Source organism: Nycticebus coucang, chromosome 1 (genome assembly GCF_027406575.1).
Source record: "Nycticebus coucang isolate mNycCou1 chromosome 1, mNycCou1.pri, whole genome shotgun sequence".
NCBI classification, from domain to species: Eukaryota; Metazoa; Chordata; class Mammalia; order Primates; family Lorisidae; genus Nycticebus; species Nycticebus coucang.
The window spans coordinates 119,223,835-119,246,147 of NC_069780.1; the positions used below are offsets into that span (position 1 = coordinate 119,223,835).

The 22,313-nt window shown below is 38.9% G+C and overlaps 1 long non-coding RNA gene across 1 annotated transcript in view; it reads right to left on the reverse strand.

Annotated features, from left to right (window-relative positions):
- Positions 1-20,439: 20,439 nt before the first annotated feature.
- LOC128583048 (uncharacterized) overlaps positions 20,440-22,313 on the reverse strand; it is a 153,608-nt gene continuing 151,734 nt past the window's right edge. Inside the window, exon 3 of the long non-coding RNA XR_008379371.1 lies at positions 20,440-20,564. This is a non-coding gene — a long non-coding RNA (uncharacterized LOC128583048). The remainder of the gene's footprint in view (positions 20,565-22,313) is intronic.

Sequence of the window (22,313 nt, forward strand, 5' to 3'; positions counted from 1 at the left end):
TGCGTTTCAAGATCACATTCTATTTTTAGGCTGGATTCTTCTAGACAGATGTTGAAAACCCATAAGGAGGATTTTAAAAGTGTTATTACTGGTAAGTTATTGCACCCTTAATGTGGTCCATACTGTGGCAATAGAAGCTTCAGGAAAACATCTTTTCTTTCTGTCTCTTTCTCTCTTTAAACTTTATTTATAGCCTTGCAAAAGACTAGCATTCACATAACCCGCCTTTGCAGGCGTGCCAGAAGATTAATGATATCGCAGTGTTCTTGAGAACAAAAATGTGTCTACCACTGTGTTGAATAATCTCTGCTTTCACACATTAAAAGTGAGATGAGGCCGACTTTAGAAAGCAAGGACAATGTGTCACAAAGAGTTAGTTGGCTTCAAGACATACCGTATTGCTATCCGGAATCACAAATTGTTTTCATGCATGTTATCTTGAGAATAAGAAAGCTTTTATCACCATCACTTTTTTAAATTTACATAGAGCCTCAAAATTTGAATTATTCCAGCATTTTTTTTTTTTTTTTTTTTTTTACAATCTGTTGCTGGTAAGAATTGAAAATTTAGAGGAAGTTGTACTTTATGACCTCTTATCTCTGTTCTCCTTTAATTTGGCTAACAAGACCGTGTTTAAAGATTTAAATACTATAAATGTAATTATTTTTGTTTTTTGTCTAGTTTATAATAATAATATGAATAATCATAAATAAACTTTTACTGGGAGCGTAACTCAGGCTGCACCATGCTAAGCATTTGATCTACATCACCTCATTTAATCCTCATGATAATTCTGAAAGGAGATTACTGCTTTTCTTCTTTTTGGTGAAGGAGAGGATTTATTCTTAGAGAGATACATGACTCAGCCAAAATCACTCCTTTAATAAGTGATAGAACCAAACTCAAACCCACGTTTCTGGGCCTGCAGCACCATTCTCTTAATGACTAAAGTACAGAATGTAGCTTCTCAGTCTATGTTCACTTAATACAGACTTGCTCAGGCACGTGGTGCCCACAGGCTGTTTATAACTTGCAGACCTTTCCTTACCACCAGTGTTTATGTATTTGTCATATGCCAGTGACAGCCCTTGATCTTTGGAGTTATTAAAATGAATCTAACACAGTTCTCCCTTTCAAAGTTCAGGGGGACTGTGGAGCCAACTTGAGACCTTCTTGGGTTCTAGACAACCAGTTTTACAAATCTACCTGACATCATGTAAAATATTAAATTGTATTCACATTTCACATTACATGTAATTCAGATAACCACACTGGTTGAGTTATATTTCCTTGAAATTGTTTCTATAGCAATTTTAATATTCATTAATTTATAGCTAATATATGTGTTTTCCAAAAGCTCAGACATTTTTGCCCAGGTTCTCTGCGCATAATGCTTAACAGTATATTAGTTCTAGCAAGAAAGATGGAAAAGTAAAGCAGAAAAGCGACCCAACTTTGTGAACATAAAAGAGATATCTTGCAATGAATTGTGGGAGCCAGAAGATATAACTTCACAGAGCAGAGGAAATTTGAGGGAAACCTTGGAATCAGCATAGAAGCTTACATGATAACAATACACTCGTTTCCAAAGATGCCGAGCTATAAGAATATGGGGTAAACAAACGGCAAGCACTTGTCACTTAGGAAGCCTATTAATTCAATGCCTTTTCATTATCAGTGTTTTCTTTTATTTGAAAGAAATCTTAATGTATATTATGCTGAAAATTCTGTTTCTCTATTGCACTAAACACAGCATCTTGGTTTTCTGAAAGCATAATGTAAATTATAACTGATATTCTTTCTCAGATATAATTTCTAATGCTGCTTTCCCTGGGGAACTAACTACACTTTTCAATTCAGAATACTGATTCATCAATAAGTATTTATGAATTATTTGTGATGATATTATGTACATGCATATGTAAACACAGTATTTATGGTATGCATGATATATACAGTACACATATTCATTACATATGTATAATAGATATCATTAATGTAGCATATACAAATATAAGTACAGATTGTATTACTGTATGTGCACTTATATGTACCCACACACATATACACATACTCACATATATCAAGCAATTATGCCCATAACCTTAAAACTTCTTTTTAAAATATGGAATATGTCCAGTGGAAAGGACTAAATCCTACACTTACAATTAAAAATTTTGGAAAAGAAATTCCCCCCTCCAGAAAAATCTTTTGAAAGCAAATGGAAAGCTTGGTGGGGGGAGTGAAACCACATACAAGTGAGAAAAAATTTACCCTATTTTAAGTAATTCTCTCTGAAATATTTAATGTGTTTAAAATGTCTCCATTAGTAACTTGGTTTGATAAGAAAGGAAGATTAAACAAGTAACTGCATAAAGAGGTCTCTAAATTAGTCCCTTTAAAATGGAGAGTAACGATCTTGTTTTAGGTTAGTGGTCGGGAATAGGGTACTGACAGGGAAGCCAGGGGAGAGGAAACCCGCCAAGCAGAATGGTGCTGTCGCCAGTTCACGGCTGCCTACTAAGGACTCCTGCTCCAAACGGAAATGAAAGATGATGGAATTGGAGAGTTTATCATAGAACTGAGTTTACACTTTGTGGCGTAGTAGGGGAAAAAAAAAAGACTAAACAAGTATTTAAAACACAGGCTAAAAAGAAAAATAAGTCATACAACGTAAAAACTTAATGGTTCTCCTTTTTAAACTATAAAAGTGTGAAAAAAAAGTGTGAAGCCTTTTGATTACTAAAATAAACTGGCTGAATAAAGTACAACATGCGTAACTGTGACCAGACAAGACTTGAGTTGCTTCCCATGTCCTAGATGTCTGGATTAGGAATGACACCAGGATTAAATTAAGTTGTGAGTCATTAAACGAGCATCACTCCAGGCCACATAATTTTGTGTCTTTGAATGTTACTCCTCATTGTGTGAGACTTGTAATGTGAACCTTGTAGTGTACTCCAGGTTATTTGTACTGATGTTTTAATGGCATTCTAAAAAAAAAGAAAAAAAACAAATTATGAGATTTGACCCATTTCTCAGTTATTTTTGCTCAAAAAGTCTGATAGCCTAATACATACACCCTCATAAACTTTTATTCTATACATTCTAAATTATTAACATTAAGCTAGAAGCTGAGGAGCCAGGGATATAACTTTGAAAATGTAGACATGGTCTTTGCCCTGTTGGAATTTCAGAGTGTAATAGGGAAAGATAAGCAGATGGACTGCGGCAGGGCAACGTAATGCGTGTTATGAAGGCAGAAGTGAAGGCGTCTCGAGAAGCGTCTCTGAGGAATCAGTGCCTACAAAGGCTTCCCAGAGGAAGTTAAATCCAAACGAAGGCCTAACGTATAATTATCAACAGAGCCAGAGAACAGTGGAAGAATTAGGCAAGTGTTTCCGACCGAGGAAACAGCATGTGCAAAATGCCAGAGGTAGGGAAGGGGGAAACTGGAGAGATAAACAGAGGCTGGACCATACAGGGCCCTTATCTATTCATCCCACCTTAACAAGATGGAATATTTTGAAGCTGGGGAAGGATATGATCAGATTTTGTCTTCAGAACCATCTTTTATCTTGTATGTAGAGAAATAAAGATGGGACCAGAGGTGATGAAGCCAACTCTGAGGTTATTTTAGTGGCTCAGGCCAGAGGGACAGTGGAGATAAAATAAAATAAAATATTTACAATGAAGAGAATGTAGGATTTGATACTGAGTATGTGTGAGTCAGGAGGAGGGAGGAAACAGACATTACCCTCACGTCTGATAAACAACTAGATAAATGGTGGTACCATTCTCTGTGGGGAGGGAGGAGAGTTGGCAGGCACCATGACAAGCCCAATTATGACCATGCTGAGTGGGAGGAACACACAGACCGGGCAATCCAGAAGGCCAACCCGGCATGTGGACACAGAGGTCTGATGCTCAGTAATGAGGTCTAGGCTGGAAATAGAAATTTGGAATTTATCAGCTTATAGGTTTTATAATAATATAAATTCTAAAACCAAATGACATTGGCCAGTAGGAATGGGCAGAGCAAGAAGAACAAAGTACCAAGGGCTGAGTGAGTCCTGAAGAAAACCTAATTTAAGGACTGAGAGAGAAGGGAGCATTCAAAAAGGATTGAGGCAGAGGAAGGTTGTTGAAAATAAGTAGAGTGAAAAAGTTTCATAAAAAAGTGCTTACCAGTGTCCACTATGGCTGAGAAGTTCAGCAATACAAGGACCAAGCGGGGTCTGTTCCCTTGGAACAGGCTACTTGATGACATAAGAGATCATGGTCTCAAGGCAGTATAGAACATAAGTCAAAATACAACAAAAAAATAACAACAGTGTACTGAGAAATCACTACTAGCATATATATAAACACACACATGCGTATATACATATATGTATCTTCACAAAATACACATACATACACATACACTTGAAGTAGGAGCTATTATTGTTCCCTTTTGCAGATAGGGAAATGGAGACACAAATATCGCACAGCTTATAAGTGGTAAAATCAGAAACTGAAGGAGGCCGAGGACTTGAGTGGGCGATGAAGGAGCAGAGAATGGGAATGTGGATAACTCTTCCCAGCATTGTAGCTGTGATTCTGTCAGCAAGCTTTGCCTAGGAAGATTGCTGATCAGGTACAAGCTGTCTGGAGACTACTACTCAAATTGCCAATGGAAACTCCAGGGAAAACAAATGGCATATGGAGGAATCATTTTAAAAATACAGTATGTTCAAGTGGCAGTGGTAGGAACACCCTGAATATCTTTTATTCAATGTACCATTGCCCTGAGTTTTGACAGTATGATATTTATCATTGCCCATGAAGCCTAAAATTCAAGTGTAATCCTAACTGGAGCTAGTGCAAGACTTATTCTAACAAAGTTCTCCCAATGGATTTATCAAACTACCTGTCATCCTAGATACTATATTTTGAATTCTTAGTATGTCTTTATGAAGTACCCATTACGTGCACACATTTTCTGTTTAGAGTACTCTCCTTCCAGAAACATCTTTATGAAGCCAAGATATGTTAGACTGGTCGTTATCCTCTAACCTGAGATATTCGTTAAACAATAAATTGTCAAATGAATTGCAATTGCCTAGTACCTGCTGTTTCGCTGATGGATCACTGACATACCAGTGAAACATCGTTGCCTTGTGGGGAATAAGAGAAGTGATTCTCCATAATTTTCTTTTCATTTCTGATATCTTAGGAATTATGTGTGGCCATATTCATTATTTACTAGTACTTTACTATAAGTTATTATTGGATGAGAAACCACATTGAAGTATTTGCTATTTGCATGACTTACTACTCTAATATATATAAGTGAAAGGATAATTATAATTGGACAACTTATTTTAAAACCAAATTTAGAAACAGAGCGTTCTCTGGAGTAAAAAGAAAAAGAAAAAAAGATGGTTAAAAAAACTTTTTTAAAAATTATGATAGATCAGCAATTTTTGGAAAGTTTAAGAAATCATCTCAATTACTATTATCATTCCAATTTTTAATTCAGTGGTCTGTTTTTCATCTCTTCATTAAAAGAAGAAGAAGAGCTTCATTTCCAAAAATAAAAACCAATAAAGTTTTCAGTTGCCTCAAGATTTTTCTTTAGCCACAATTGCCATAATTGAATTTCCCAGTGACAGTCCCATGAACTTAATTGTCAGATTGACTGGCCAAAGACACGCTCTATTCTCCCCCAAGATGGAGAATTATTTAAGGGATGGTAAAGACAGCTAACGTGAAACTTGGAAAAATAATAACTTGATTTTAACCACACAAGGCACAACAATACTTAGCTGAGCCAAAATTTTAGAAGAAAATAGTTTGTTTTCAGTATCCTGATATGTTACATTGGTCATGTCAAAATGAGATTACATTGTCCCGAGGACAACCTTAAGTTTCCTAAGAGGCATTGCTCCAAACTTCTTACTCTACTTAACAGGAACTCTAACATGTCACCTCAGGAAGAGGCTATGGTGCCCTACTTCACTGACAAGAGACACAGTAGAGGCTATAGCCCTATATTGGATGACAAATAAACGTTGGACACCCGATTTTCCAAGTTTTTCTTTCCCGAATTAGAGAAAGACTAAGACAGCTTATAGGAGGGCTTCCTTGTGCTGACGCCAGTTTCCTTACATAAGATCCTTCCAGTTTCTCAATAAGACACTGTACATCCTGGTGAATAATAAATCAAGTTATGGAATACTGAAAGAGCAGGAGAGAAACTGGCAAAGGAGGAGGCTTTCCTTTCTTTCATTTCTCAGAATGCGAGGTAGCTGGGATAGCGACAAGATTCTCATGTAAGAGAATAAACAAAGCCATCAAGAGAATAAATAAAGCCAGATCAGAAGATTGCTAAGATAATAACTAGAGAATGTCTCTATGATTTTTTTCTTTTTGTTTTTCTATTACTAAGTTGGGATTTTTTTGTGTACTTTTTTTCATTGATTTTAACCACCTTTTCCCTCCTTCCTAGGCATCTTAACTTATCTCTTCTCAAATGTAAAATACTCTTAACTCTCATTATGGTTATGTGATCAAATGATAAATTTGTACCTAAATACTTAAGTTCAGATTATTTCAATTAAATTCAGAGATAATGACCCAGTGGACATCTGCCTTATAAAAGCTCTCACTATCAGGACACACAATCTATTTGTACTGCCCTGGATTCATTCCAAAGGGTCACTACTAAAGACTGGAGGAAAATGAGGCCCTCTGCTGCTTTCATTCCCGAGTCAGGAGTCCCACAGCACTCAACTTTCCACTCTTCCCTTCCCTTTCTCTTCTGGCTGGGAAAGCCTGGGAGTCCGGGGTCTCAGGCCAAGCTAAAGGGAAGTGGGAAAGAACACAATGAGCATGGAAATGGGAAACAAAGGAAATGTTCACTTTTTATTAGTGAAGAATTGGTATTTAGCTTTCTTGCTACTAGACTTCATCTGCTTCCTCTTGTGTTGGTAAAGGCACAATCACCTTTTGGCTTTCTTGGCAATAACCGCCAAACTTATCAATCGGAATCTTTCTTCAGAATCCTAAATTGACTTTAGTTCTTGCAATAAGTTTAGCATAAAGGCTTGTTTTCCCTCCACAAACAACACATGCAACTAGAAAGCAGGTATCCCAAAGTCTACCTGCTCTAAAATGGACTATTAAAGAGTATTCATTATCCACAGTGGTGACAACACTGTGTGTTCCATCTAAACAGAGACTCTCAGAGATACTAGGTGAGCACACCGATCAGGACCAGAGTCTGCTAACACTGACACGTAATTGGCATTCTTTGCAGGTCTCTTACTTATGTCCCTTTTTTATAGGTTGCCTTGTCAATTTAGATAAAGCAATTGTGTTTCAATTGCATTATACTGTTGACTGCAGTAGCAAGATCAATGTGAGAGATTGAGGTAGAATTTGGGGACATTTGGGGGCTCTGTATCCTGACACAGAAGTGAGTTTTTGTCATTTAATTAATAGCATCTTAAGACCCAGAAGGAATTCATAAGGTCCAAGTGATTCTGTCATTAAAGGATTATTTTCACATTTCACAGGAAAAGCAACTGAGTCCCACAGGGGTTGGGGGCTCTGCTGAGTGTCCCCCTTATTCACAGCACTATGTGGTTTTATTGCACCCAGGAGTACAGAGTCAAAGGCCTATTTTATGCTTCCCATAAGTTCGCAATCTTGAAAACCATTTATCTACCCATAAAACCCAAAATACTATATTACAATGAACAAGTCTACCAACTTTGCAACTTGTAAATTATACCAACTTCCTTAAGTCTCAAACTCCATTTTCATAAAATGAGGAAAATAATAACTATTTGCATAGCATTTTCTGAGGACCACATGAATTAACGTAAAGAAAGTTGCTTAACAGTCCCTAGCATGTCAGGCGTTCAACAATAAACAGTAGCTATTATTATTTGCCAAATCCTGGTGACCTCAACATTAAAAGAATTTCCCTTACAGCTTGAATGAATTTAGGAAAAATAAAAAGTACTGCTTTAAATTGCAGGTACTAAACATAAAATATTAACCTGCAGAACTGTAGAGGTTAGTACAGAAGTAGCTTCATGACGGGGTTATATCAATACAGCCTTCACAATGAACTTGAACAAAAAAGGAAAGAAAGTTGTGAGGTTGCTGGGTTCCGAGAGATGAAAACGTCATTCTCCTACTAAGATCATTTGCAGTTAGCATCAGATGTAGCATAAAGTAACCGCTATTAGGTAGCAGAGCACTTTCTCTTACATTAACTGGAGGTAGTTTATCCAAAATACCTGACTTACTCAATGCCCATGTAGGAAGGCAGGCACAGAGCACAGAGGCCTAGATGCATGTTGCAGGGGAGGGGTGGGATTTATCTATTTTTTAGGGTATGGCTTGCAGGCCACAAATACGACAGCAGGAACAAAATCCTCGGGTATGCTGATCACTTTTATTTAGAAACTCTAAGCATCCAGTTGTGACAGCCCAAAGCATCTCCAAGTTTATTCAACCTCCCTCCTTTCAACCCCTAAAGAATAAATAAGCCTCATCCAATGAAATAGCTTTTAAATTCTTCGTTAATAAGATTCCCATTATTTGTATAATCTGAATATATTTGCTTCCTACTAATGCCAGGACTAAATTATGACAATAGTAATTAGCCAGGATGTTCACAAGACTATTTCTTTGGAAAGATCCCATTAATAGGTCAGCAAACCATTTCTTCTAAGAACGAAGATTTAGATTGGTTTTTAACTTTCTTGGGACTCGTCCACCCCTCCCAGGTTAAGAGGACTGGACAGAGAACTGGTGAGACCTAAAGACGCCTATCGCCATCATTCGGAGTTCTGGCAACCTTTTATTTTTTTCCTATCAGCTCTTCTGCATACAGAAGAACAATTCACACTCTTGCCGAGGCTAGAGAAGTGAAGTATGGAGAGATACTGCTTTCCAATTAAGTAATAATGCTCCTTTAGCTATTTTGCTGTTACACGTTTTACCACAGATGACTCTTCTTTAAGCTGCCTTCCCGTATGTGGCCCTGTGATAAATTTTATCAGTGGTCAGCGGGACAGTGCTGCAGGCTGGGCAGTAGTCCAGTGGCTTTTTATCTAGCTTAGTTCCCCTCTCTTGCCCCCACCCAAAGCGGCATTTACTTGGCATAATTTACGTTGTGGCATTTCTGGCAGTAGATGTGGTGTCAGCAATTCGTGTCCCTAGTGGAAGTTTACATGGAAACGAGATACTTAGCCACAGAAGAAAAGTAAGGGTAGAATCAACGAATAAAAATTGCAATGCAAAGGTACTTGGGATTGCTCATAGTTTTAAACATTTTTAAAGAGGATTGTCTCTTGCCGGAAAAGCTTCTTTTCTGAGTCTCAAACAGCAGTACAAGTAATATGCATAGAGTGTCCCTAGTCACAGTTCAAGCTAAATTCGTGTCCCTTTTGTGTGAGAAGTTTCTACATTCCAGAGGCATTATAGCACAAGAATAATAGTATTTTTTAAGTTAAAGTAATAATGAAAATTTAAGAGCCTGGAATGTTTAATCAAAATGTATCGCGTTTGTCCCGTGGGAAAAAATATGTACAGATGATACATATTTTTGTAAAGTTAAAAGGAACCAGCCCAGTGCAAATTTTAATGGAGAAATCATTGTACTGAATAAATACTCTTTGTCCCCATATGGTTTGCCATAAAAAGATCTTCAATTATGCCCTCCCAGGATATTGAAAACATTTAGAAATAGCTGCCTACTGCGTTAGAAATAAAATAAAAGCATTGTTTAGACTTCTTAGCCAAAGACTCCTGAGATTGTTCAAACTCTGGACTTGGGACTTCTCCATCTTAAAAAGGGCTGTTAAAAAATTGAGTCCCCATTCATTCTGAGGTCCGGCACACAGGAAGAGAAACACAGATAGTACTCCTTCTTGCCCCCACAACCTCTCTCGTTCCCGTTTCATTCTTGTCCCAAGAATGAAAAAACACTTCCCAAGAAGCAGAACAGCACATAAACATCATGAATCCTCTAGGCAGAATGTCACTAGTTTATCATAGGCAGTCTCCTGCCTTTTAATCAACAACAAGCAGATTTTATCACATGCATTTTCACGTGTTTTTTAACATAATTTTAAAATATCTTCACAGCTTTTTCCTCTTTACCTAAAATTTCCTAGTTGATCCATTCATCATATGAACAGTATTTTTGAGTATTTGGTAATACTCCGAGCTAAATGTGATATGATGGTTATTTTATGTACAAAGATGTCCAGAGAGCAGCTTTACTTCCATGAATGATGCCTGAATTTCTGAAACAATTTTCCTGGAGTGACACTGGCAAGAAAGACTTGAGCTTCATTAGATGAAAATTTGCACCCTTTTGAACTAATTTAAGGACCTGTCCATAGTAATTGTGATTAAATATGAATGTTTTAAAACTTGGTCTTTATACCCAATGTGTATCTGTCATAGTTTTGCTAGGATTCTGAATAGACAGCAGAGGGGTATACTTAGCTTACACATACCAAAATGCCAAAATATCTATCAAGCTTTGTAAACATGCCTTTAAAAATACCTTACCATATTTAGCCACTCCTAAATATGTATTTACACAAGTCTACACACTGTAAGTGTTTACCTGGGAGATAGGAAAGGTCTCTCTGGTAAATAATATGGGTTTTATAGCCTTTAATGAAGGAATTTTTTATTTGCTATGTAAAAAAAAATCAGCTCCTCTCAGTTATAATTTAATAAAAAAAAATTTCCCTGTAAATTTATTGCACTTGAGGTAAAGCCCTGCAATGTTAAAAAAAAAAAAAAAAAAAATAGACAACACTGGTGTTAGCTTTGGACACAAAGTGACTTCGATTCATTTTGCTAAAGACTTTAGACAGTAGAAAACATGGGTATGATTTCTGAAGACCAAACGAATAAAAATAATATGTCAAATATATTTTAGATTAAGGCTATCAAGTAATTACCTATTTTATCAGATTTAAAAAATAACCAGAATCTCTAGGAAAAGTCAAATAATTTAAATTATCTTGCCCTGAATTTTCTAGATCATTGCCTGAAATTTACACTTTGTGTAACATAAGTGGATGTAGGTTAAACGCTGTCAACCCATAAGTAAAATTGTTAAATCTAAGATATAAACAAATTCTTATAGAAAAGCAGCTTTCCCAGTATGTCGGTCCAAGGAAAAGAAATTTTTAGTGCATATTCCAACTTATAAATAGTGGCCTTGAGCAAGTCAGTTGATCTAATCTATGCTTTTGAATTTGTAATTATGTTATGCCCTACCCTAGGACTAATGATATCCATACTCAGATATTAAATATTGGATGTTGATAAAGAAATATTTTTTAAAGTAATGCTTATCTGTTTTAAACGAGGGGAAAAATACAAAGTAAAACAGGACATGCTTGGAGTTAAAGATAGGTCCTGATACTCAGCAGCTTCTCACAATTTGTTCTCCGTCTCGTTTCTTACCTTTGCTTAGTATCTCAGACTTTGGAAATCCCCTGACATTCTCCAAATGCCCCTTCACTTTCCTGAGCCACTTTGGGGTCCCAGAAATAAATAAGGCTTAATTTTGAGTCTTTTAAAGTCTTTTAAGAGGGAGGATTCTCTCTGAAGGGATCACTCTTGTAATTAGCTCACTTCCTTCTAGAAGATAAATGTACAGGATTTCCAGCAACTTATCGCCAGAATCACTGATAGTTTTTCTGTTATCAGTGGGCTTAGAGACCAACAAGAGTGTCTAAGACAAAAAGAAAGAGACCCCTTAAGAGAATTATAAAGGCACTTAATAAATTACAATTTTACATTTGAAGAACTCTTCACTTTCTTTGTTTTGTGTTTTTCGAGAATTTTCCTTTTCAGAATATTTCTGTGCATGAGTGCTTGTGAACAGAATGCCTAAGTCTGATTTATGTTGAGGAGATAGGAAACATGGGCATTTTTTGACAAATACAGATAAGGAAACACTGCAGGCTTTTTTTTCAGGATAGAAATATATCAATCCTTTGTTTAATGGCCCTAATTGTTTTACGCCTCTTAAAATTTGTCACTGTAAACAGGTGCTTGTGTGCCTTCCTATCTCATGTCTAAATACACTTGAGTGTGTGTGTTTCATATAAAAAATTTGCAGGGTGGTGCCTGTGGCTCAAAGGAGTAGAGTGCCAGCCCATATACTGGAGGTGGCGGGTTCAAACCCAGCCCTGGCCAAAAAAGGTAAAATATATATATATATATATATACACACACACACACACACACACAAAAGTTATGATATGTTATAAACTACTTTATTTCAAAACCTTTTTCTTTCATTTATTCTCAAAATGTTGCAAGACGCATCCTGCTACAAAGAATTAAAACAATCTTTTAAAATACAAAAATAAATTTATCTTTAAACGTACTAGAAATTTAAATACAATGAAATGCCTGGCAAACCTGCAATAGTGGATTTTACATGTGGATCACCAATTCAAAACTGATTGAGAAACACAAAATCCCCTAGGGCTGCCTATGGTGAGTATCTAAAATGATGCAACAAATAAATATTTGATTATATTTCCATACAAATTTTATACCACTCTGCTAATTGACATGGAAGATAAAGTACTATTTGTGTATTCAATTTATCCTTTGGAAAATTATCCTATATCATTTTACATTTTTCACAAAAGGAATAGTAAATTCGTTGTCATTCCAACAATGCCTACACATTGCTCCAAAGGACACAAGTAATATATTCCTCACCTTCAAGACATAACTCAGCTCCATCCTAGAGTCTTCCCTGCTCTGTACCCGGCAAGCTGGAAGGAGAACTCCCAGGCACAGGAAATCCAACCTGCCGTGGGAACAAGAAAGTGAACTAGGTCACTGAACCCTCCGTTGGAATCAGGGTTCTGTCTCTGAATGTATCTCAGATATTTCGGATAATAAAATCATTTCTATTCATTTATTTCCAACAAGTCACCCCACACCCTATCTCCACTGAGATCCAGGCCGAAGTGCAGAGTGCCGTCTGAAGGGAGAAATACTTGCGATGCTGAAAATGGCCAGTCCAGCTCTGCGCCCATTTTCCTGGAAATATACATGTGCCTTTGACTTTCTTCCCTGAGGCTTCTTTCCTGAAGCTGTGACAAGTTTCCAGAATTCTACAATTTCACTGGAACCTGAAACCTGCCTTTGTTGAGGTGTGTGGTGTGAAAGGGGGTCAGTTAGAATTAAGACCTAACACTTCGGTGTGGCTGCCGAGTAGAGCCTCAGATGTACCTTGTCTGCAGTTTCTAGGTGGCAGCCCTGTTCTGGTTTGCACTAGTTAAATGAGTCCTGGATCCACTGTGCTTAGCCTTATTGCTGCCTTGTAAGACCACACAGAATTCAGGAATGGCAATACAGGTTATGGGGGAAGCATATCTATAACCTTATCCCATATCAGAGCTGAAAGAATTAGAGCTAGTCAGGAAAAAATTAGAAGGAATTTGGATCCTTTCATATTTTCATGAAAGACTGCCAAGCAAAGGGTGGATGAGCTTATTCTGTGGGGAAGCACCATGGGGTAGAGTCTGGCTGAATATGAAGAACTTTCTAGGAGTTATGCTGAACTGAACAGAAAGGACAGCCTCAAGAGAACCCAGGCAACTACCAGGCCTAGAGTAGATGGCACCATGGGGGTTAGTCTCAGTAACCTATAACCCTCTTTACAATGCTGGATTTGTGCAAATCTACAAAATCAACCCAGTTTTACTGGGGGAGTTCCACCTGTGCTCTTAAAGAAGTTTGGGGCTACCATCACACAGTCTCTCCAACCAGGTATATTCTTGCCTTGGTCCTTTTTAAGTCTGGAATTTCTTTCAAAGAGGCTAAATTTCCTGCAGTGAATGTAATCATAAAAAGAACCTGGGTTCTACAATCAGAGAACCCTGCTTTAGAATCATCCTAAATCTTCCATTTTATTAGCTGTGTAAACTTTAGGCAGTCAATCTCAGTCATAAGTCTGATGATTATTATTCTCATCTCACAGGGTAGTTGTGACCACATGGAATCATCTTCCTATGGCTAGAATGTGTTGTATGGCCCTCTGGTTGCACGTGCATAAGGTCATGGTACCCAGATACGATGGCCTACAAAGCCCACTCCTCGACACTGGGGAAGTACCGTCATACTGCGGCAGTTCTGAATGCCGTGGGCTGCGCTGATGGCTGTCAATTACCTTCTTCTAGAAAGGCTCCCCTTTCTACCATGAACACACACATTTCTGTTATTCTTGAAAAAGACAAAGACCCTACTATGGAAATAGGGCAAATAAAATAATAATCCCAATGATAATAAATTTTATCCAAATTTACAGGAGATGAACAATGTAAAGGCAGGGTAAATTATACTATACTAGCAGCAGAAATGTTCCACATAGCTCATTCTTAATTTTAAGATTCTTCTAGTAAAATTCAGCCATAATAAAAGAGGGAGACTTTACATCTTTTGTATTAACCTGGATGGAGTTGAAACATATTCTTCTTAGGAAAGTATCACAAGAATGGAGAAGCAAGGATCCAATGTATCCAATACTAATAAGAAGCCAGTAGACAAACTAATCCATGCCCACACAAGAGAGAAACTCAATTCAGTTCAAGTAGGGGGAAGTGGGGAGAAGGGAGGTGGAGAAAAGAAGAGGGGGGGGATTGCTGTACTCCCATCTAATGGGCACAATGTATAGCATACCTCCTGGGTGAGGAGCTCAACTACAACAGAAACTTTACCTTAAAAATGCAAACATGACAACCTAATCCTTTGTATCACTCATATTAATCTGAAATTAAAAAATAAAGATTCTTCCAGTAAGGCAGAATCTGATTATTATTATTTCTTTACCTTTCTAAAATCAAGCACCAAGTCCAGGTGTAATGGCTCCTGTTTATAATCCTAGCACTTTGGGAGGCTGAGGCAGGAGGATTGCTTGAGGCTGGGAGTTGAGACCAGACTGGGCAAAACAGTGAGACCCTATTTCTAAATAAATAAATATAATCAAGTATCAAAGGGTGTAACCGTCACAAAGACGATGAGAATTGCCTGATTTCTTTGATAAAGAGATACTTTTAACTTTTGGCATAAAATCTTTAAACTCCCAAACTAAAAGTTTTGATTTTCCAACCAGGAGGATGATTATTTTTATGTTAGTAGTTGGTGGGTTTGATCCAGTGAAGCTACTGAGTTTATTAATCAGTTATCCTGCACAGCATAACCTTTGTTACAGTCACTGCATATAATTCTCTCTGTATTTAATCTAATCTCAAGGAGGCATCTGTTGCTCAGTGGGTAGGGCACCAGTCCCATACAACGAGAGTGGCAGGTTCAAACCCAGCCCTGGACAAACTGCAATAACAAAAAAAATAGCCGGGCATTGTGGCAGGCACCTGTAGTCCCAGGTACAGGGACTTGGGAGACTGAGGCAAGAGAATCGCCTAAGCCCAGGAGTTGGAGGTTGCTGTGAGCTGTGTGATGCCATGGCACTCTACAGAGGACCATAAAGTGAGACTCTGTCTCTACCAAAAAAAAAAAATCTAGTCTCAGATATTAGCCTATATTTAACATAGCTACCCCACTGAAATTAGAATCAAAGGTCTTTGATCTGGTGAGTCTTAACCACACACATGGAAATTTCTGGCATGAATTTGGATTTTTACCATCCCTTGAAGGACACGACCAGCAGCTTCTATGTTCTTTCCAGTTTGAACAAGAACATACAGTTAACACAACTAGTAGCGTTAGTTGTGATTTCTACTGAACTGCATGCCCAGGTGGGGAATGATTAAATTTAATGGAAACAGTTACCACTAACTTAGATTGGTTAACCTTAAATATACAGCAAAGTTAGGCAGACTTTTCCACTGTGTTGAATTCCTTTAGGAAAGATGGTTACAATATATAACTTCATATGGCATCCAAAATATGTTTGACTTTGGATTTGTGAGTAGCTGGCAGTTGAGGATAGGTATTCCAGGAACATGATTCTTTTACTCTAGCACAAGAGGATTTGTGAACAAGGAAGAGGTCCAAAGGCATCGGGACAGCCCCTGGCTTCCTGCCCTACCTTCGTATAGCAGTAATTTCCCTGTGCGGGGGTAGAGGGCCTCACCCTGTCACAGGGGTCTGACTTGCCTCCCACATACAAACCCACAAGCAAGTATGACTGGGAGAGCATCAAGAAGAAAGCTTTGACCTGACCACACAGCAATTCTGAAGCCTGAGCAGTAGCCACTGCCGTGCTCCTGGCAAAAGTTTCGTTGCATCTGATTTAAAAGTGGGCATAATACAAGTGTCCTTGTGATAAAAGGATTTTTTTCCTTCTGGGTAGATGCCCAGTAATGGGATTCCCCAACAATAAAAAAAAAAAAAAAAAAAAAGTCCCATCCAAAAAAATAAAAAATAAAAAAAAAAGTGGGCATAATAAAATTCCTTTGTCAGGAGTCCCAGTGGAGCATTGGCAGTTGAGTCCAAATTCTTGCCTTGGTAGGTACGGCCGCAGAACAACGTGAAATCTATGCTTTGGCAGCAAGAAAACTTGGTGAGAGCATCTTTCTAAACCGAAATGAGACAGATGATTTGGCCTGATACATACAAGTTAAATCACCTCTAAAAATAAAAACCAAAGATTTGAAGAAACTTGTGAATCTCATAAAAGGAAAAGTATTGTTAGACAATAGGGTTTTTTCTTTCCTTGTCAAGAATGGTTTTAAAACAGGATGAGAAGTGTCAGTAACTAAAGTATAAAATTGAACACCTAACATGTTTGTTCATAATTTAAGGATTGACGGATATGGTCAGACTCCCACAATTATTTAGAAAGTCTTCACTTAAGTTCAGTGAGAAAGTTCTTTTATCTATTCAGTTGTTATAAAGTTTAGCAAATACCATGCACTGACCTAAGTGTTAAACAAATGCAAATAGACCCTAGCCTCAGTAAAATTTATTTAGGGGATATTGGGTATAAACCCTTCTGGTAGAAGAAGAATAGTGGTAAAAACTAGAGAAATTTGACTAAGGGTATTAAAAAGAAACATAAATGTTCTACAGAGATAGTCAATTCTCCCCACTCCCCAAATTTCCCCGTGTGATGGGTCTTCGCTTTCTTTTCTCTCTGTCCCTGGTAGATTGCTTTATAGGTCAGAGGCACCACCTCACTGTCTTACAAGGTCAGGATCACTGTTCTCTCTCTTTTTATCCAACTAGCTTTTGATTTGTTGACCCAAAGAAGGCATACATAGTCCCAGAATAGGTTCAAGATAACATACACCTGATGCTTCTTCTCTCGGGAATGTATTAGAATCTCTTTCATCAGAACATTGTGATTTCTTGAAGAACGGAAGTGAGCTCAGAGGACATCTTTGCTGATAGATACCGCTAACCTCAGGGACACAAACTCTGGGAATAGAATGAAGAATGAGGTCCAAGCTTCCATTCTCTGGGTTCCTGGTACAATGTGGTCAAAACATTTCATGATTTATTACCTAATTCAATCTCAAACTCCATTTGATTTGAAAAACACAATGCTTATTCTATCAGAACCCTGGAGTTGCATCATACAACGCAGGACAAAAGAGAAACAGCTTGTACCATCCATGTGGAATAACAAAAAAAGACCATGAAAATGTGTGAAATTTCCCCCCAATAGGACCAAGATTTTAAAAGTAAAATGAATAACCTGTCAGTGGGGCTGAAATTGAACCACACACACCAGGCTCAGTGTTCATAGATGAAGATGAGCCAAACCAATAATAATATTGTGGCATTGATTCTTTATGGTCTCAATCACACCCACCTCGTCACTTAATATTTTTTTTCTCCTAATATGTGTTCAATCCTTTTTGATGGCTTGGCTCAGAGCTTAGATAATAAAGCCAAACCATATCCCTTTGGTTGGACACAAGCTTGGCTGGACTTTCAGTGACTCTTCACAGTAACAGCCATGTTCACAAAAGGCTTAATGTGATAATAAAGCCACCTACCTAACAAGTGATAGGAATCGTCACTTCAGGACGGGTCTCGGAACCTCTCCCGGAGCGTTGGGCTTTGCACGCAGTATGTCCCTTCATCCTCGTAATAACACTCTGAAATCAGCAGCTTTAGGCCCATTTTACAGATAAGAGAAGTTAGAACTTTTCCAAGGTCACAGAACCAGCAAGTGGGGAGTAAGCCTCGGTGCCGCCATCTGCATTCAGATGACGACAAGGTCACAGGACCTGCCAAGAAGCCTTGCAAATTAGGATTACTGGTTTTTAGAAAGTTAGAAGGCTTCATGTGGCCGCCAAATGTGAAGACTGGCCAACATTTCCTGAGGAGTCCGACTGGGACATAGATAGCATGAGAGGCCTAGGTCTGGAGACAGGCGGCTGATCCCGGACTCTCACTCACGGCCACTGCCACTCCATCAGCAGCAAGAAAACACCAGGACTGGTGCATACCCCACTGCAGATTATTTTTCAGTTTGATTTTTTTAATTTCTTTTGTATGATAGTAGTCTAATGTGTAGCCTTCATGCAAATGTCGGGACAGGGGTTACACAAAGTCTGAGTTACCTCAGGCCAAACCCAGAACAGCCTTGGTCCTCCCACCCCAGTACTTCAAAGCCTGCCCCATTCTCCTCTGCTTCTGCGGTGACTGCAGTGGTCACAGCACGGCAGCCTGGGTGGTCCCCATACCCAAGCATTCCCTGAGCCAGGAAGCAACCACATACCCTCATCTGGGGGCAGGATGAGGGGAGAGAAAGATAGGGCTGATAAACACACCCTGGCTTCCTTGAACCCCCCTTGAGGAAAGTCAACAATCTTCAAGCCGACTTTGCGAAGTTTCCAACAGCCCGGCCCTGTCTGCTGCAGCCCGAGGCCATCCCTTCCTGCTGCAGTGTGGCAACCTGGGAGGCCACGTGGCACTTCGTGGGCGGTGGGAAGACCATGAAGCTGGGAGCAAAGAGACCCAAGTGCTGACTCCGGCTCTGTCCCCCACAAGCCCGACTTCCTAGCTCTCTTTAACCACCGTTATTCCTCGCTTCCCATTTCTAGGTGTTGGGCACTGAGGCTTATTTGTTTGTTCACTTAGTTCTTGAAGATGGGAAAAATATATTTTTCTCAAATCTCCTCAGTCTTGACTCTGCTATAGAGTGTTGATTTGCAGTAAGCAAGTTTTAATCCTCAAGAGAATTCAATTGAAATCAGCTCTTGCATCTTCTAGAGAGCGGAACATTCAGCGGGCGCCTACACTTACCAGAGGCATATCTGTTTTGTGGAAAGAGAAAAGAAGATTTTTTAACTCAGGATAACTTTTCACAGGAGTCAGGAAAACATGATCCCAGTGTGACCTGGAAAATCCTCTCTCTGTTCTGTTATAAGGGTTTAATCTGAGGGACATTATCCAGAAAGGCCTGGTAGAAACGGAGAACCATCAGCCTATGTAGCTCTGAGGGAAGTTTCTCTTTTTTATGAAACCCACAAAGAAAACTGTCCTAGTATCTGGAAGAATATAAAGGCTTTTGAAATAAAAAAAAAATCTCCAGATATTCTAAGACCATGCACGAGAAAGTGGGGGAAAGGACTGGCTTTTCTTTGGAAGGAGAACACACATTTGGGTCCTCTGTCCAACAGACACCAGGAACAGATCTCATGATCACAAGTCCTTATAGCTAATTTGCTTCCTCCTAATTTCCTTCATCGTAACTTCCAAGCTGCTTCGAGCGTTTCCACCCTTTCTGACTGCTGAATCTCTTCTGCAGATCTGTGAAAACAAACAGGCCATTTCCAGATGACCAGCCGGCAACACCACATCCTGTGTCAGCACTGATGATAAACAAGAGGCAGGCAGGTAGCCCCCAGCACAGCGAGAGCAAGTAGCACGCGGCACTCAGTTCCTAGCAAAGCTTGTTTGGCCTTGTGGTCTTCTGAGCTAAAATGGTTGCACCGTTTTTTTTCCCCCTAAATCTATAGATTATGGTTTTCCTGACTTTTTTTTTTTAATTTTTGGTATATAAGAAAATAACCCCCTAGGGGGAAAACTGTGTTGGCGTTAGCCATGCATCCAAGGTGTATCCTAATTAGCTCTAAAACTTACAGAAAACTTCAAGTTAAAGACAGCGAAAGCAACCAGCAGCCACAGTTTGGGCTAATTAACTCTTCCAGTAATATCTAGTGACTGGAGACCACGGTCTCCAAGATGCTGTGATGATGTAGCTACACAGGATCTTATCTGCTCTTTTAACTTCTTTTAAATTAATCAGCTTTATAATAATTAACAACCCAAAATCATTTTTAGCTTTACCTCGTATTTATTCTTTTCCCTTTCCATTTGCGTAGTCTTCACACTCTCTCAGGCAAGCCCTCCAATCTCCATTTAGGATATAGGAATTTCATCACTCTCTCTCTGCCCAAAACATGTGAACATAGCCTGAGGGGGCAAGTAGAGGGACTCGTGTTTCTTGAATTTGGCGTTCTCTGAAGCAATCTTCCTCACCTCCTTAAGGGAACCTCCAGTCTGCTGGAAGCAGTCACTTCCTAGCTGATCTGCAATAGAAGGAAAACCACACTTGTGGTTATAGGCGGCCTCAGGTGAGACCAGCTATACAGGCCCTAACTGCTCACAGCTGTGCCTGTGACCGCCAGCAGGTGGGCATGGGAAGAGTGCAGTAAAAATGCACTCAGTCCTACTAAGTTCTCTCCCATCACCCTGTAGGGCAGTGGTTCTCAACCTTCCTAATGCTGTGAACCTTTAATACAGTCCAAAGGGATCACAACCCACAGGTTGAGTACCGCTGCTGTAGGGGAAGGTTCTCTTTCAAGATGACCTGTTTTTCCCAACAGATGGTTTACACCAGGCGTCCTCAAACTTTTTAAACAGGGGGCCAATTCACTGTCCCTCAGACAATTGGAGGGCTGGACTATAGTTTAAAAAAAAAAAAAATTCCTGTGCACACTGCACATATCTTACTTTGAAGTAAAAAACAAAACGGGAACAAATACAATTCACAGCCCTTCATGTGGCCCGCGGGCCGCAGTTTGAGGACCCCTGGTTTACACGGCCTGAGAAGCCTGTTCTGAAAACTCAGACAAGAAGTAAATCTCTTACCTTCTATAGAGGAAAATGGATATTGACCCAGAAATCAAAAGAGCTGCCCTCTAACTCCTTCTCTGCCATTAACTCGTTGTATGGCCTTGTAAAAAACAATTTCTTCCTATGAAGTGAAGCCAATAGGATTGCCAACTTTTCTTCCTCCCATCTCTAAAGGTTCTGTGAAGGGACAGTTCTCCCATTAGCACCTTTGAAGACCAATTTCTAACTTTTGTTCGCTAGATGGTGGAGAAATCAGACAAGAAAACCCAGATTTAGATTTCATGGGACTTGAAGGGAATTTTCAAAAAAAAATTTTTTTTCTTAAATCAAGAGAGCTCTTACAGGGCCAAGGTTGGTAATCAGAACAATAAGAAGCTAATATTTTGTGATAATTGATCATTTGTCTGAAGGTTAAGTTGAGATTTTCTAGCAAAGCAATAAAGCAACTCTGAAAGTTGAACTAAAATGAATATATATGACTACAACAATAGAAACACCAAATGGACATGTTAGTCCTTATTTTGTGCCAGACACTGAGCTAGGGATTTCTGCATGTGTTATGTCAGCCTAGCATTATACACATGCTCTGTCCTCTCATTCTGTTCTGCAATTAGCCACCCAAGCTGGCCTGCCATCTGCCCACCTCCTGCACAGAGATGTTGTCTGAGGCAGGACCTTTAAGTGCAGGCAAACCCAACCAATCCATGTCCACCCTAAGAATTCCACAACCTTCATCTCAACTCACTACTTCCGGGTGGGAGGAAAAGTGTTCCATATTTGTCGGAAAAAAAAAAAAAAAAGTCTCAGGATTTGCCTGCCTTTTGCTGCTACACTTCTCTCAAGTTTCCAAGAGTATTTTATCTACACAAGGAGGGACAGATCAATATTTGCAAAAGCTTTTAAGCTATAATAACCACAATCTTCAGCATTCAATATAATTTTAAGCAAGACCCCCCTCTAGGTCAACTGAAGTGGGTAAACTCCCAGATAGGGATTTTTTTAGACACACTACTTGGCTACAAATACTTTTAATGGAAAATTCCATAGTCGTTAAGTCAAATGCAAGGGAAAGGCATTCCCAATGATATTGTTTAAGTCCAACCAGCAACAACTTCATCACTACGTTGTAGTATTGCTAACCAATGAGTTGATTTTTGGCAGCTCATTAATCTTAATTTTGTAAACATTGATCTTCCCCCCCC